General features: G+C 48.0%; 2 pseudogenes; both read left to right on the plus strand.

Moving 5' to 3' along the window:
- LOC101396513 (cathepsin G-like) lies at positions 1 to 2,567 on the plus strand (annotated as a pseudogene).
- An 11,944-nt stretch (positions 2,568 to 14,511) lies between these two features.
- Positions 14,512 to 16,371, plus strand: LOC147917450 (mast cell protease 8-like; annotated as a pseudogene).
- The last annotated feature ends 830 nt before the right edge of the window (positions 16,372 to 17,201 follow it).

Consider the following 17,201-nt stretch of genomic DNA (forward strand, 5'->3'; position numbering starts at 1 on the left):
ATGCAGCCGCTCCTGCTCCTGGTGGCCTTTCTCCCACCCCCCAGGGCTGGAGCAGGTGAGTGACAGTCCCCAACCTCAGAGGCCCGACCCCTCTCCTAGACTCTGGAGCCAGACTGCCGGCACTTCTGAACTCAGGATCGCTGGGCAAGTTATTTGAATTCACAATTCCTCACGTTCCTTGACCATAAAATAGGAATAATTTAAATGCCTAGCTCACAGAGTTGCTATGAGATAGTGTACATAAAACTCTTGGAATTGCCCCTGGCACCTAGAACGTGCTATATAAATGTGCTCTCTAAATTCATTCTCCCGCCCACGTGTCAGAGCCTAGGAGATGAGGATACAGCAATAACAGTCCCATAAGCTCACATCTAGAATCTTAACCATCCCATGCTGGTTATGAGCTGGCCAGGAGCTGGACTCAGAGGGCTCTGGGAAGCTCCCTGATTAAGAAAGTACCAGGGACTTCAGGGACAGGCCACTCCAGCTGGCTCCCATCCAACAGCAGAGCATCTCTCCTCAATGTGGGAGGCTGAAGTTGCCCATGCCTGGAGCAAGGACCTTCTGCTCCTTTGGGGGAGGTGAGAGGGGGCTGAGGTCTGGGATGGGGAGTCAGCAGAACTCCCTGAAGTTCTAGGGGAGTCCTGAAGAACCCTGGAGTGCCACCACAATGTGTGGTGCAGGCCCTAAGTTTCACCCCCAACTCCTCTTTCCTCCACATCATGTCTCTTTCCTCCCCATCTTCTAGCCGTCCTGGAGACACCAAGCTGGTACCCAACCCACGGGTTCCATGAGCACAGAGATAATTACCGAATGCTTCCCTACAGGGCAAATCACTGGAGGCCAAGAGGCCAGGCCCCATTCCGCCCCCACATGGCATATCTTCAGACCCAGACTCCAGTGGGTCTGGGCATGTGCGGGGGTTCCTGGTGCAAGAAGACTTTGTGCTGACAGCAGCCCACTGCTGGGGAAGGTGAGGAACTAAGGAGCTTCCTGGGCGACCAGTAACACAGGCCCAGAAGAGTCATAAGAGGGGCCATCTGAAAGAAGGGCTCTAGCAACGAAGGGGTGAAAGAGCCTGGGTAGGTCTGGGGGCTGGGAACAGGCCAGTGTAAATGAGGAGAAAAGAAGGGCATGATCAAAAAGAGCGAGAGGAGGAAACGGAAGACACGCATTGGGGCTCAAAATGTGAATTCAAGCTCTCTCTCAGTTTATTCCAGGGGAAGTAAAACTAAGGTCACTGCACCCCCCACCATCCCCAGCTCAGGGCTTTGGAGAAGCAGAGGGCACAGACAGAGCCCCAGAGCCCCCATCCCCTCAATTCCCTCAGCTGCAGTCTCACCACCCTGGGCTGTCCCCTTGCCCTGCAGAGCTGGTGGAACATAGTTGCTGAGGCTCACACCTACCTCTAGGCCTCCTCTCCTTTGTAGCCCTATGAATGTCATCCTGGGGGCCCACAACATCGGGAGACGGGAAAGCACCCAGCAGCGCATATCTGTGCGCAGAGCCTTCCCCCACCCTGAATATAATCAGCAGAACCACCTGAATGACATCATGTTACTGCAGGTACCACCTACCTGACCCCCTGGTTCTCCAGCCCAGCTGACTTTCTCCCAGTGTGGGGGCTTCACCCTGTCCTGGGACAACGGGGGAGGAAGCTGGCACAGAGTCCCAGGTAGTGGTGAGGGCAAGGGGTGGGTTCTGCACAGGGGTCCCTGAGGGCCTGCACTCTTCCTGCCAGCTGGAGAATAGAGCCACACTGAACAGGGTCGTGAGGCCAGTGGCTCTGCCTCGGACCCAGACCAGGCTGAGGCCTGGGGACACGTGCACCATGACGGGCTGGGGCCCGGTGGGCCTGGATGGGAGGACAGACACACTCCAGGACATGTGGCTGAGTGTGTAAAGGGATCAGGAGTGCAACAATGGCTTCCATTCTCCACCAGCCGAACGCAGATTTGTGTGGGGAACCCAAGGGAGAGGAAGGCTCCCTTCATGGTAAGGCCACTGGCATCTGCCAACACTGCCCAGAACACACAGTTCGGGGCGAATTGAGTGGGAAGAACAGACTACGTCCCCACAGCCTCAGTCTAGGGCCCACACCTGAGTGCGGGGGTGGGGGGCACTGGACACACAAGGTACACACATGCAGCCTTGTCCTGAGAAAAGGGAAGGTACCCTGATTTGGGTTGAGCTAGAGACAGTAACCACAGTCAGTCATGAAGCCCAGCAATGGAAAAATCCAGAAGCTTGACTGCTGCACCCCCACCTCTCTCCTTTCTCACCCACCCCACAATTGAAGGAGTCCACGTGTCCCTGGTTTTCTTAGGGCCGGGCCTTAGGGCAGCAGGAGTGGGGAAGCCTGACTTCATGTCCCTTCCTCTCATCACCCACAGGGTAACACCAGAGGCCCCATGGTTTGTCACAATGAGGCCCAGGGCATCATCTCCTGTGGAATCAGGATGGGAACTCCTCCAGCAGTCTTCATCAAGGTTTCCAGCTTCCTGCCCTGGATAAAGAGAACAATGAGATGCTTCAAACTGCAGGGTCAGACTGAGACCCCGTTGTGACTCACTTTTCTTCTCTGGGGCCAAGGCCAGCTCCAGGGGGGTTCTTGGAGCCTTAATAATTGTCCATGTCTAGAGTGGAAATATCCAATTTCTCATTTGTTCATTCAGCATCATTCAGTACACAACAAACGTATGCCAGGACTGAGTCTGAGCAACTCCAGGAAAACGGGGTCTCTTCCTCAGAATATATGAATCCCCCCCAATGTCATCGAGATCAGGATGAGCTTCTTCCCTCCTCCAAGCCATCCATTCCCCGCTTTCCTCTCCAGCTACAGCCTTGGGGAGTGATGGAAGGACATCTATCTTCCCAGGGCAAGGCTCTCTACTCTCCCCTTACGAGAGACCCCTAACAGATATTAAAGTACAATCCATCTTCCGTATCCCCTGTGGATTCAATCAATGCAGATAGAAAAGCCTACCATGGTTGCGCAGCATTGAACATAAACAGACTTCTTTTTCTTGTCATTATTCCCTAAACAATACAATATAACCACAGTATTAACAACTACAGCATTTACATTGTATTAGGTATGTTAAGTATTCTAAAGATAATTTGAAGTGTACGGGAGGATGTGTGTAGGTTATATGCAAACACTTTGCCGTTTTATACAAGGAACTTGAACATCTGCGGATTTTAATATGCACGGGGGGCCTGGAACCAATACCTTGTGGATCCTGAGGGATGACTGTGTACTCTAAAATCATGTGCCATTGGTGTGTGTAGAACAGGTGGATCAAAAGACAGAATTGAAATTCCATACGAGGCCCAATTTAATACATGGTGAAGGTGGCATCTCAAATCACTCGGAGACTATAAACTTTTAATGGACGGTGTTAGTACAACTAGGTCCTTATTTGGGGAAAAAGAGAAAATTGGATCCACTCCTCACGCCACAATCTAAAATAACTCTCAAATAGATCAGAGATCCAAAGGTAAAAAATTAAACCATACAAGTACTAGAAGAAAAAAAAAAGATTTATTTCCTTAAAAATAGCTAACGAACACTTATGTTCCCAGCAGCACTATTCACAATGGCCAAGAAATGGAAGCAACCCACGTGTCCATCACAGCCAGAGGCCTTCTGCTAAACCCATCACCACACCAATCCTTACTGTAATATAGACCGATGTTCTCATTTTCAACGCGAGGAGGGTCTGCTGCTTGTTTTGATGCTCTGAAGTTATACAAAACTCCACATAAAATGTTGAATAAAATAACATGACTTTTACCCTAAAGATTAGCCTATATTCAAATAAAAGATTATTGAAGTCACTTAATTTAAACTCATGCTTTAAATACCTTCTTAAGGTAACTATACAGAATGAGGTGATAGATTTTTTTACCTCAATCAAAATGTAAATAACTCTTGCAGTCTATACAGAAACGGATAAATAATAATGTGCACCTGAAATTACAAAATGTTATAAACCATTATGAACTCAGTCAAAATAGGTGAAAAGAGAATGTTAATTACTCTTTGCAGTGTGACACTTACCATCTGAACTTTTGCAGTCCTCATGTCTTAAATGTCTCACCTCCATGTCTTTCTCTGCCAGGTAGCACTTCCAAGGCAGCTCTATGCCTCCAGCTGCCCTGTTGAAAAGATTTCCACAGACCTCCGGGCGCTCACCTCAGGAGACAATTCCCTCATGACCGTTCCAGAGTCCAGCCCCACCACCACCCACAGCTCTGCTCTCTTCAAGATTAAGGAAACCTCAGCAGCAGATCTTTAGCAAGAAAGTGTTGTGCACACTGAATGCTGGTGCAAAAGCACACAATTCCTCCCACTCTCTTTCTCCAGGTGCAGACTCTGTGCATTAAAGGCCCTTCTGACCTGACTGGGAAGTCGTAAAACCATGACAAGTTCGTGCTTACTAACCTCACTGGGAACAAAGGCAGACATGTGGTCTGCAGAGGCCTGGGTCTTCTGCTCCAGGGCCTGATCAGAGTCAGGAGAAACTGGACACTGGCCATTAATCATCATTATAGCAGAATTGCAGAGGTGAGGGGTGGTGATCTTGATAATTGTGTCTGAATTTGTCTTTAAAAAGCTGGGTGCCCCAGAGAAAAGAGTCCAAACCTTGAGGGGGAGCACAGGGAGCAGCACAGGTGAGTCCTAATGCCTTATAGGAAATGTCTCTATTACAGCAATGTGAAAACACTATCAGAAGTACATGAAATCTGCTAAATAAATTATGAATGAGCAAGATTTTAGGTGGCATGACCCCCAGATCAATTAAGAACTCCACTAGACTGATATCCTATCACAATTTCATTTTCAAGTTTCCACTGAATTTTCAGAAGTGTAATTTTCCAAGGCTGCATTATGATCCACTGCATGATGTACAGCAAATTACTAAACCATGTCAACAATCCAGGAATTTACAGTGTTGATTTTGAACGTGTTATTACAACTTTGACAATTAGAACGGGTTCCAAGGGTAGACAGCCTCTAATATGGCCTGGATGACCGCCATCTTCTGGTGTTCACACTAGAGAGTGAAGGTCTTTGCTGGGATGACAACATCACTGAGACCCCAAATTCCCAGGGAAAGGAGAGACCAGAATGACTAACGAAAGCCAAGATGAATTACACCCTCTTCAAATTTCTACCACAAACAGATGTCACTCATGGTGCCCACAACATCACAGAGGAGGAAACCACCCAGCAGCAAATCCCTGTGTGCAGAACCATCCACATCCTGACGGAGACAAAAGACAGGGACCAGATACAACCGCGAGAGCCTCATGTCTGCCTTTCTGGTTCTGCAGATGATTGGGCCTGACCCTCCCCCTCTCCTCCACCTGAATCATCTGCTGGGTCCCAGGCCACCCAGTGGGGTGGTACAGCTTCTACAGGAAGAGTTCAGAAAACAGCTCTTCTCTGGCTCATCTTCCCAAGAGGAGCAAGAGAGAATTTGCCCTCTTGCCTCTTCCAGCCTTCTGGAACACAATGCCAAATGACTTGTGCTTTGACGTTCTTTGTTTGGCACGAGAGCTAGAACTGGGTGATACAGGGGAAGATGTGCAAGGAGGCAGGCTGAGGATATCTGGATGATGGCAACTCTCAGACACACTCTAGGAATTGGAAATGTAGGTACAACTGAGGCACAGACTAGTGTTACTACAGCAGCTCTGACCAGCTATGTGTGGGATCCAAAGGAGAAGGCTGTTCAAGGCTAAGGTGACAGACGTATGCCCAGCAGTGACCCAGAGGCAAAAAGTCCTAGGGGCATCTGGGGAAGAATATACCCACAGTCTATAGAACTGGATTACCAGTGTCCACAGGGTCCGCCACCCAGTCTATGGACCTTGTTCCTGATGCTCCAGGAGGACATTGTAGAGCTGGGGTAGAGCTGGAGACAGCAGTCAGGACTGAGAGGGATGCCCAGGATGCAGATAGGCATTCCTTCTCTCAACCACATACACACCAGGGCCCTGACCCTCTGACGTGGGCAAGTCTGGGCTCCAAAGGGAATCTCCCTCTGAAGGGAATGCCCCTGAAAGGCCCAGGTGATTGGCGTGAGGAAGCGCATAGGAACAGTGGCAGTGAGCTGGCATAAGGGACCCTGAGGGCCCAGGATACCACTCATCCCACCAGGAACACCTTCCTTAGAGGATTACTACAAATCCCTGGCCCGAGTTCCCACAGCCGCCTGTTGCATACACAGTGGGTGACAATAGGGCTCGTCCTTGTGGTGACAAAAATCCTAGCCAACTGGACACTCCGCTGGGCTCTGTGCTGAGTCCTGGAGTAAAATGTGGCAGCATCTGCCCCAGGCTCAGGGTCCACCCACTGCCCAGTCACTCAGCAGCAACAGGGCATTTCAGCACATCCCGTCTGGTCATAGCTGGCAGGTCGGCTCTGCTCCTGCCATCTATCAATACACACATGGTTAGTGAGGGTCATTCAACTGCCAGGCCTGGTGCAGGGCCCTGGAAATACAATGGTGACAATGACAAATGCCTAATGACCTGGTGTCAGAGTGACGTCAGTCTGCATTCCATGGATCTCTGTGCTTTGTTCTCAGAGTCCTCAGTGCCCCAGATCTAGATGAAACTCAATAAGAATGGAAGAGTATCCGGTTCCAATAAACACCACAACTTCCATTGTTTATGACACAGCATCTGCTTGTATCATTTCACATGATCTTACAAATATAGATGATGTAGCTAAAGGAATCTTATACAACATCATGTCCCATGGTTTCAAATCCTGTAGCACCCTAGAGGAAGACAAGAGGGAAGGGATAAAAGCTCCCACCCCACCATGTTAAATCAGAGTTGTCCATGCATGTGTTTCAAATATTTGGCATTGGTGAAATTACCTCCTGTGAGGAAAATATTCCAATATCAAAAAAGAAAAATATGGACACACAGTGAGGTAGATTGTCTTGCTCCTTTCAGATAAAAGGTCGAGAAAGAGAGGTGACCAGAACAGCCATTTGGCAAGTACTCCACGGGAACAGGGTGCCTGGTGTCTCCATTACCAGGCCAGGCCTCCTCCATTTGGGAGATTTTCCTCCTTACACTCTCTTCTCTCTAAAATCTCTGTCCACGTGGCTATCCAGGCTGCACTTACACCTACTGGAGAAGACGTTCCATGTGAGACCATGTGGTCCATCTCAACTCCTGCCTGTAAACTATACTCAGCCCCACTGGAGCTTCCAGACATCTCTATTTCTCAATTAAGTGGGGGGATCAAGTTACCTCAGTATCTTTTGGAATCCCTCTATTAGTGTGACTCACCAAATCATTCAACCACCCAGTTCTGGAACCTCAAGGAGAGAATCTCACCCCGGCCCACCTAACAGTCCTTAATTTAGGACAGCTATCAGGCACACCATCCTTTCAGCCCAACTATACTCTCTACCAAGCTAACTCTCCAGTTTCTTATCCATTCTCCTAAGGAAGTTGGAAGCCCACACAACACCCAGGATCCTCTCTTGTGGAAATTCTCTTCAGAGGACAAAGCTGTAAACTCCAATGGCCAGATTCTCTTGGTTTCTCTCCACCGTGCTGAGCTAACCTCTCAGGTAATGAAGGAAACTGGCCAATTTGAAGATGACCCCATCTTCCACCCTAGTGAGCTGCCTCACTGAGGCTCCAGGTCGAGGAATGTGTTTTTAGAACGGAAAATGGCCAATATTTCCACTGCACCCACGATTCCTCTTAGCACACTGAGTGTTGGGAAAAGTGCAGAAAATAATACCCAGGTGGGGGCAGTCTCTCATAACTGGGACTGTTTATTCTTTCCATTGAAATAAAAGCAAAGTCTCTCAACTAGGGATAGAGTGTGATGAGATGCAGAAACTTTGCCTACATGACTGTCTTCAATGGGGCCCTGTGACCCAGGCCCCCTGGGGCAGGAGAGATTGGGACAGAGAGAATTCATGGGAAAGTCTGATTCCTTCTCCTCATAGCTCTACTTGCATGTTCTAAATACCTTGCAATTGGAAACTGTGACCCCTTGAAAACATCCTGATATTGAGAGCAGCATTGGCCTTAATAGGGCAACCTAGGATCACACACTGAACTAAAGCACATATGTCATCAACCCTCCTCTAAGTGCTCCCCTCTGGCCTCTCCTTACCTTCCTACTACTCTCTTTAACACCCAATCTCCACTTCATCCCCAAACTCCATGCTGCACCCAAAGCACAAGGATTCTGCCATGTCTGAAAATACCAAGAAGTTGATGGATGACTGGACTGGTGGCTAGCGTGTTTCAGGTGAGACCAGAGCTTGGCACTTTTGCAGGAATACGAAAAAAGAGCCCAGGCTCTCCAACAGTGAAAGACTACAAGGGAAAGGATTGGGTCTAGTGTTGATATTGTAGGAAGCAGGCAGGTGCTAATTCCACTGGAAAGGCAATGTGGGGTGATATTCAAGCTCTTTGACCACCAAATTCCACCACGGTAGGAAACATCACTTCTGACTCAGGCCAGAGGCCGCGCAAGCCCTATTCATCCCTTCTGAGGGCCTGGTATTTCCTCCTGGTGAATATGCTCAGGCTGACTCAGCAACTGCTGAAGAATGTGGTTCTTACAACACCTTTACTGCTTGCAGAGTGCCCCAGCCAGGCTATCTCTGTGACCCATCCTTGCCTCAGTCCTACCCAGGAATTTGCTGAACACCAGCTCTATGATTGCAAACAATTCACTGAAAGGACAGAAATGAAAACTTCTCCCTAAGGGCCATGGTGGGCATCTCCCTTTCATGGCCCTCTCACTTGTAACCAGGAAAGTGATTTAGTATTACGATGGCACATGATTATGGTGGAGGGAAAGCTGAAAATGGGGGATATAACTTTCCATTCTCCAGAGCTAATAGTGGTTATCTATACGAGGAGATATTGTCTGGCTCAAGAAGAGAAGAACTAACTAACAGTTTCCTAGGTGTGACCTTCACCTTGTCCCCATTCTGCTGAGCCACTCAGCTCTACCAGGGCAGATACCCAGAACCTAGCTGAACCATCAGTGTTGTAGCCTCACTGCTCCCATGGCCCTAATGGAATATGGCTCCCACCCAGCCCCCTCCTTCCCATTTCCCCATCTCACTCTGATTTCCCATCCTTTGTATCTGCCCTCATTATTCTGAGAGCTCAATCCCTTAGAAGACAAATCCATACAGGAGTTCAGAAATCATTGTGGACATCTCCCACATATGCTCAAGCCAAAACTAATTTGTGTATTATTCACTCCTGCCTCAAACAAACATTTATGGGTATTTTGTAAGTGTCTGACTCAGAATGAAATAAAAAGATACCAGATTATTATTTCCTATCAGCTCAAAATATTTGAATCTTAGAGACCAGACTCATCCTGGGAGGAAGCTGGACACAAGGGACTGAGATGCTCAGGGACAAGGGAGCAACCAGCATAGGTAAGAGAAAGTGTTTTCCAGGTCTTCTGGACAGTCTACCCTAAAGACAGAACATTTCTCCTTAAGATGTGTCTGAAGCATGTTTGATACAGACCAAAGGTACATTCCTCATCACAACAGGAAGAAACTGAGAACTAAAGAAGGAGCTAGGTCATGCTACAATGATACCACACTTCCCACAGAAGCCAGGAGCCCCATCTCAGTGTGCAACAGTCCCGACAAGGGCTCTCTTCTCTGCCATGTCCAATCAACAGACTATCCCAGGCTGTAAACGTTCCTGTCTTCTGGCCACAAGACCTGTCCTCTAGTTTCTAGAATTCTCCTCAGATCCCAAGGTTGGGACCTCCGAAACTCAGCCTCAAGGTGAGCTTTCTCACACCTTATGCCAAGCTAACCTGTCAGGTAGTGAAGGTGACTGGACAAGTGGAGGAAGATCGCATCCTCCACCCTAGTGAGCAGCTCCACTGAGGATCAGGACTAGGGATGTGGTTTCTGGAGGCAATGCCACTTCTATTCCCACTTCTCAGGACAGTGAGTTTTGTAGAAAGGGCAGAGGAGCAGTGCCCAAGTGCAGGCAGTCGCTCTTCACTGGGGCTATTCTTTCCTGAGAAACAAGAAAAGAGCCCTCACCAGGCTTCAAGCATCTCTCACATTGTCCCTGATGACACCAATACCCCATCCATAGGAAGAAATTTGCTTCTCATCTATTTCTTTATCTTCCAAAATATCCAAAGTGTAGAGAGCCAGGCCTCTCCATGCCACCTGAACACATTCAGAAGTTAGGAGGAAATTCGACTTCCTCCTAAAGGTTGCGGGCAGAAGGATGAATTCAAGCAGGCTTGTGTGCCACTGCTTGCCCTCTCCCCAGCTCTTCCTCTGTCCCTTCCACTTTTCTTCCAATCTCTGTTTGCATACAGTTTACCTGCTACCTAATAAGTACCCGTTGATAAATAAGGAGTAAGGCCTTAAGATGAGACCATGCTCAAGGCTCTTGCATTTAAGTAAGAATCTGTCAAAGTTATAGAGACACAATGTAGAATGGCAATTCCCAGGACTAGGGGGAGAGAGCAATGGGAAGTTACTATTTAATGGGTTAGGAGACTCAATTGGGGAAGAAGAAAAAGTTCTGGAGATTGATGGTGGTGATGATTGCACAACAATGTAAATGTACTTAATGCCACTGAACTGTATGCCTAAAAGTGGTTAATAGTTAAATGTTATGTGTATTTTACCACAATTTAAAAAACAATAGTAAAAAGGAATCTTTTACATTGCAAAAGAAATAAAGCTCTAACGGTAGCCGAGGCTATTTGGAGAAAGTGGCAGTGACCTCCTCTGCACGTGTATGGCATTGTTGGCGCTACTTTTCCTTCTGAGCACTCAGATTTCTGGGTCAAGCAGAAGAGGCATCATGTCTGATTGATGTCACAGACCCAGAAGTAGCTCCATCCCAGCATTTCTTCCCTGCTAACATGACACAGAAGCAGCAGCTGTGGGTGAGAATGAGCCAGAGGTGCTGTCTGAGGAGAGGGCTGGGCTGGAAATGAGACAATGAGATCTACTATAGAAGGGAAGGAGGTAAAGGGGAAATCTTGCCCATTCTTCTATAATACCTTGTCCTACTTGGAGTTTACTGAGCTTCTTGGGTGTGCACATCAATGGTTTTGGTTTGTTTGGGGGTTTTTTCCACCAAAATTGAGAAATTGTCAGCCATTATTTCTTCAAATTTTTTTCTGCTCCTTTCTTTCTCTCCTTTCCTTCTGGGAATCCCATTACACATATATTACATATAGTGTCCCTCTCATCTCTGACACTCATTTTATTTTCCTTCTTTCTTTTTTCTGTCTGTTCACTGAAAAGTCCTAAAGCAATTACAAATTTATTAATGATAGTCTCAGAAGAGCAGCCAAGCTTCTCTCCAGGCACAATGGCTAAACACAGACACAGGTGCCTTCTGCCCTTGGTCATAGCAGCAGGGTCATGATCAGATAGGTGTGGGTCAGGAGAGACAGGGAAAAGGGGGCAGAAGGAGAGCAGAAAGAGGCAACTGCCTGCAATATGATCAGGATCCACGGGGAACCCAGCAAGAACGGGGGCCTGAGCCATTAGTGGGGTGGATGTTGTAGCCCAAGGTGTGTCCCAATAGCTAAGAAGATAATTATCTATCAAAAAAATGTGATTGTGCAGCCAAATGTACAAGCCAAAAGTAACCAGCCTCAGACATTGTGAAAACTCTCATGGTTCTATGTGAAAAGATGCACTCAAATGATAAACACCTGCTTTGGGCCAAAACTATATTCCATCATCTTTTATCTTCTATGCTTCCAAAACGTCATAAATATTATTTAATAGGTACTTAATAACCCAAGGTGTTAACATACATTTATTTTAAATCACTATAACATTGTCAGTTGTACTTGTGGTTTCCCAGTTGAGGATGGGGGAATGTGTAAGGTATCAAAGGTAGGAGAACAGTGATATCCCCTATAATCAACAGTCGTGTCTGGGACAGAGAATGAAAATGAGAAGATACTTGACATGTTCCACCTTCTGGGTCATGATGAATCCAACAGAAGCAAAAGTAGCATAAGCATTAAGCCCAGTTTGAGATAAGATGTCAGAAGTCTTCTCATGCCTATACTAAATTAAAAGAACAAAGAGGAGAAATTTAAACTGTCGGGCTGACTGCTTGTATTTTCAGTAGCATAATACCTTGAAACTTTTCCATCTAAAAGCTGACAGCCCTCAAGCACCTGTGTACAGACAACTGTGAGAACAACTATGCCAGGTTCCTTACCAGGGACAGGGAGCCTCGGGGAGCAGAACATTTGCCTACATCATGGTCTTCATTGGGGCACCAGGTTACCTGAGCCAGGTGGGACAAGAGTGACCAAGGAAACTCAAAATGAGTGGCAAAGCTTTGTTTCTCCTCTTTCACTCTCTATCTGCATGCCCCCAACTACTTTTAATACCAGGGTCTTTTCAACCTTTGAAATATCAAGAAGTTGAGAACAACATTAGCTTAATCAGGGGGACCTGGGACCACACAGTGAACTCAAGTGCATTTGTCTGCCAAACCTCTCCTCTTAAACTCTCCTATTCTGTCACTACCTTCTCTTCATAGTACTCTCTCATCAGCATCCCATCTGCACTTCACCCCAATCTCTGCTCCTCACTCCCATCCTCAACAGTTTGCAGTTGCCTGAAACTACCAATAAGTTGATGAAGGACTAGGCTCTCGGCTAGTGTGTTTTAGGAAAGACCAGTGCTTGGTACTTTTGCATTTATACCACAAAAAAAAAAAAAAACCTCTTGGGCTATCAAAAAAATGAATCTCTACAAAGAGTAGGATTGGATTGATGCATGCTATTTCAGGAAGCAGACAGTTGCCTAATCAGCAATTCAAGGCATGGTGGGGTCATATTGATGCTCTTGGAGGATCTCATTTAGGGGAAGGGGACACCATTTCTGGCTAATGCCAAAGCCCCTGAAACCCTCTTCTTCTTCTAAAGAGTCGAGGATTTTCTCCTGGTGAACGTGGTCATTCTATCAACAGCCTAAGAATGTCGTTCTTTCAAAACCCTCACCACACGGCCCTTTCTGTGTGAGGGGAAGGATATGACGAAAGCTCTTATCTTGAGAATCAATAGAACTAGGAGGAAATTGGTGGTCACTGAGCCTGCCCCTTCTTCCTTCACCTCTACGATTGAGAAGCCTGGAAGGAGAAAGCACACACCACTTCAGACCGGATCAGCCTTTCAGAGAAGATGCTGCTGTTTCTGTTGTTATTGGCTAATCTCCTACCCTCCAAGGCTGAAGGGCATAAGTGCACATGTCGATCCTCAGAGGCCTGGCTTATTCAAACAGTGACACTTCCACAGTGTCCCAGTGAGGCTATCACTATGATCCTGCCTTGCCTCAGTCTATTCTCAGAAATTTGCTAAAGCCTAGATCTGTTGCTGATTATATGGTGTGGAGAAATTATAGAAAATAAAGCTATTGCCAAAGAGACCTGGTGGCTCCTCTCCCTTCTATGGGTCACATCCCTGTCACCTGGGAAGTGACTTAGTATTAGAATGGCACATGATTCTTGTGGAGGGGAAAGATGAAAATGGGCGATATAACTTCCCATTCTCCAAAGCTAAGAGTGGTTACCTAGCCCAGGAGCTATCGTCTGGACCAAGAATGAAACAGCTATCTTATACTCAGTTTCCGAGATGTCACCTTCTTCCTATCCCTCCTCTCTTGAGCCACTCAGCTCCAGCAGGGCAGATACCCAGAACCTCACTGAGCCATCAGAGTGCTCCCTCCCACTGCTCCCACGGCCCTAGTGCAGACTGGCTTTCACTCAGGCCCCCTCCTGCCCAATTCCCAATCTCACTCTGATTTCCCATCCTTTGTATCTCCTTATTTGTCCTAAGGACTCAATGACTCAGAAAGATAAATCTGTGCTATAGTTCAGGTTGCATTAGGACTGCTCCTCCCCAGGTGCTGACGAAAGCAGATTTAAGGACCATTCATTCATGTACCTAACAAGCATTTGTGGGGTATGTACTATGTGCCTGACCCAATATGGGGGAGAGAGAATCTAGAGTATTCTGCTCCACAAGCTCAAAATGCTCAGGTCTCAGACCAGACCCATCCTGGAAGTAAGAAGGACACTGGGGCTCTGAGAAGCTAAGACAGAGAAGTAACCAGGGTAGGTCAGAGACAGTAATTTCCAGGCCTTCTAGCACAGTCCCCTTAAAGTGTATATAAAGTGTGTTTGACCCACACAAAGGGCTGAGCTCCTCATCTCCACAGGAAGAAACTGAGAACGAAGCCAGGAGACAAGTCATGCTGCAAACCTGCCATGCTGCCTACTGAAGCCTGCAGTACCCTCTCACTGTGTTGGAGGCCTGAAGACACTACAACCAACGCAGCTTCTGAACATCCGGTGGGTTGAGGCCACCTGGCAGTGCCAGTCCCCTCTTTTCATGAACACAGAGATCCAGGGCAATTTTCTCTTTCAGAGGAGATAAGATAGGGCAGAGAGACCAGACTGCACTTCTGGCCCTACATGGCATCTGTACTTTCCTACAACAACAAGGACGGGAGGAGCAGATGTGGAGGGTTCCTTGTACGAGACGACTTCCTGCTGCCAGCGGCTCACTGTAAGGGAAGGTGTGGAGCACCTTGTCTTTTGGACCAAATGAGCACTTTGTCTGACCAAAGCAAATTTGAGGACTGTTCGTTCATGTACCTAACAAGAATTTGTGGGGTATGTACTCCACGTATGTGTACTCCACTCACTGTGTACTCCACAATGAGTCCAAGGACTCATTGGACCAAACGAGTCCTTGTCTTCCTGGGAATGCCTAGTACCATCCCAGGGCCTGTAACTCAGGAAGGTCCTTGAGCACACAGACCAATGACTAATCAAAGAGCCATCTGATCTGCTGAGGCCAGGACAAAGTGGGATAAAGGGATAGAGCATATGGACAGAGAACTGGGTGGCAGGCAGGCTGCAGAAGAACTAGGTTGGGTCACTGCTGCACAGCAAAGAAAGGCCACACTGTCCACTTTTCCCTTCCTCCCTATCTGACTCAGCTGCAGGTGTGGCCTAGGCTGGAACTTTAACCTGCCTTTCAGAGACTGAGTGTAGCTCCTCTGGCTTACCCAATCCCCCTTTCTTTACAGTGAAATAAAGGTCATCCTGGGTGCTCACGATATCAGAAAAAACGAAAATAGCTGGCAGGTCATTCCTGTGCTCAAAGCCTTCCCTCACAAGGATTCTAATGATAATTCAAAGTTCAACAACATCATGCTACTGAAGGTACCATCTTGCTGACTTTCAGGTGCACGCACACAGGTTATGAGGGAGCAGACAGCTCATTCAGCGTCTCAGTCCCCTCCTCTCCTCCAACCTGTCTGCTCTGCCTGGGTCAGTGTAATAGAAGGGGGCTTGGGAGACACCAGGCGGGGAGTACAGGCAACCTCACCCCTGGCTCTGAGCCCAGCAGGAGGGAGGGACCTGAACTGCCATCTCTCACCTTTCTGACCAGCTGTGAAAAAAGCCTCAACTCAACTGGGCTGTGAAGACCATCGCCCTGCCACGGAGCTGGCACTGGGTGAGGCTGGGGCAGGTGTGCAGTGTGTCAGGCTAGGGAAGACTGGAATGTGGTGAAATGCCAAACAGACTCTGGGAGGTGGATCTGGAAGTGCAGAATGAACAGAAGTGCAAGGACCTCTTCAAAAACTACTACTCCATCCAGCTGTGCGTGGGGAACCCTAAGGACTAGAAGGCCACTGCAAGTGTAAGGAGACAAGTGTCTTCCCAGCGCTGCCCCAGGGACACAGTTATGCTGGGGTGACATGGCCAGGCCTTCTCCCACCCCACAGCCAATGGTGGACCAGGATACACTCATGGGGAGAGGCATGTTGTACCCAGCATGTGGGGCCCAGACATCTCCCTCCAGCCAATCTCTTGGCCTTTGTCCATTGGACAACAGGAGGAGGGCCTGGGACTGAGTTGAGCTGGAGAGAGGACACAGCCAGGACACAGGCTCATGGTGCAGGTAGATCACAGAGGATCCACCTACCCGCCCTGATACTCACAGCCTAAGTGAATGATGACCACTCAGCCACTACCCCTTTGAACAGCTGGGCCCTGAGAGAATGGCAGGAGAGGACCAGGGAGAAAATGAAGCTGAGAAGGGGGGAGCCAGAGGGGTCTGACTGAGACTTGTCCATTCTCTATCCACAGGGGGATTCTGGGGGCCCTCTTGTGTGTAACAATGTGGCCCAGGGCATTGTCTCCCTTGGAAAAGAGACTGGGAAGCCTCCATATGTCTTCACCAGGATCTCGAGCTTTCTGCCCTGGGTTAAAAGAATAATACTTCAGACTAAAGGGACCAGACTGAGCCGCCCCCAAGATTGATCCCTCCATCTTCTCTGGGGCAGAGGCCAGAATTGCACTGGGCAGAGGGTTGTGGAGGGGAGGCTGCCAGGGACTTAATAAACTTCATATCTAGAGTGGAAATTACTGATTCCTCCTTTATTCATCAAAATGTCCTATAGCCTATAGCTTATTGAGTACACTTTCCTTCTATTTTTAACTAATCTCATTTTTTTGTGTGTGTGTGTGTGGAAGATCAGCCCTGAGCTAACATCCATGCCAATCCTCCTCTTTTTGCTGAGGAAGACTGGCCCTGAGCTAACATCCATGCCAATCTTCCTCCACTTTATATGGGACGCCGCCACAGTATGGCCTGACAAGTGGTGCGTCGGTCCGCGCCTGGGATCTGAACCCTGGCCGCCAGCAGTGGAGCACGCTCACTTAACCACTGCGCCATGGGGCCAGCCCCATAATCTTGTTTTATATAAGAATGGATTCAGAAAGGTAACCTCATTTTTAAAACATCCACCCTCAGAAGGCTCCACTGGAAAGAAGTGGTGTGTAAATGTTAAATGTTTGCCATTGATGAGTGAGCTTCAACTATGGGAAAACATATGTTGGGTAGAAAAGTAATACATATTCCTCGTAGAAAGACAGTTAAGGGGCCAGCCCCATGGCTTAGTGGTTAAGTGCGCGTGCTCTGCTACTAGCGGCTGGGGTTCGGATCCCGGGTGTGCACTGACGCACCCCTTCTCCAGCCACGCTGAGGCGGCGTCCCACATACAGCAAGCAAGTAGGATGTGCCACTATGACATACAACTATCTACTGGGACTTTGAGGAGAAAAAGTGGAAAAAAAAGGAGGAGGATTGG

The sequence above is a fragment of the Ceratotherium simum genome, chromosome 3, assembly GCF_057802395.1.
Source record: "Ceratotherium simum simum isolate JZ-2026a chromosome 3, ASM5780239v1, whole genome shotgun sequence".
NCBI lineage: Eukaryota > Metazoa > Chordata > Mammalia > Perissodactyla > Rhinocerotidae > Ceratotherium > Ceratotherium simum.